Raw genomic sequence first — 710 nt, forward strand, 5'->3', positions numbered from 1 at the left:
TGCTCACCCAATTTTACTCATCAATTCCAATTCTGTTGGTCCAAGAAAACTACATAAGCCTGTGCATGTGCAAGGATTGCAATGTTTTCAGTAACAGCTAAAAATTAATAAATAACAATAATATTAATCATAGCCTAAGTGCCTAATAAAAGAGAATGATTATGTCTACACAGCATGTACTGGCAGAGGGAAATCTTCAAAATATATTAAGTGAAAAAATTACTTCATGTAATATTAATGATAGTTGGAAAACAGATATGAAAATTTATCTAGAATGATTGAGATGTAAGAATAATAAATGTTTTAGGGGAGAAAAGAAATAATGAAAGAAGAGTTATGCTTCATCAAGTATGAAAAGATACCATAGCCTACAATGATTAGCACAATTCAATTTGGGCCCAGAAATTTCTAATTGACTAGACTTTTATCATTTATAAGGAGCCACAGTGGCTCAGTGGTAAAGCTCTCAACTACTAACCTAAAGGTCGGCAGTTTGAACTCACCAGCTGCTCTACAGGAGAAAGATGTGGCAGTCTGCTTCCATAAAGATTACAGCTTTGGAAACCTTATGGGGCAGTTCTACTCTTTCCTAAAGCCTTGCTATGCGTCAGAATCAACTGGAAGGCAATCGGTTCTGAGTTGCCATTTGCAGTGTGGTTCATGGGCCAGCAGTATATGTATCTCTTGAGTGCTTCTTACAAATGTGGACT

At 36.1% G+C, this 710-nt stretch overlaps 1 protein-coding gene across 1 annotated transcript in view; it reads left to right on the forward strand.

Annotated features, from left to right (window-relative positions):
* The window catches only part of SEL1L2 (sel-1 suppressor of lin-12-like 2 (C. elegans)), a 126,928-nt gene that overhangs the window by 1,176 nt on the left and 125,042 nt on the right, over window positions 1-710 (forward strand). The gene's annotated exons all lie outside the window — the stretch shown is intronic.

This window comes from Chrysochloris asiatica, unplaced genomic scaffold, assembly GCF_000296735.1.
Source record: "Chrysochloris asiatica unplaced genomic scaffold, ChrAsi1.0 scaffold00080, whole genome shotgun sequence".
In the NCBI taxonomy this organism is placed as follows: domain Eukaryota; kingdom Metazoa; phylum Chordata; class Mammalia; order Afrosoricida; family Chrysochloridae; genus Chrysochloris; species Chrysochloris asiatica.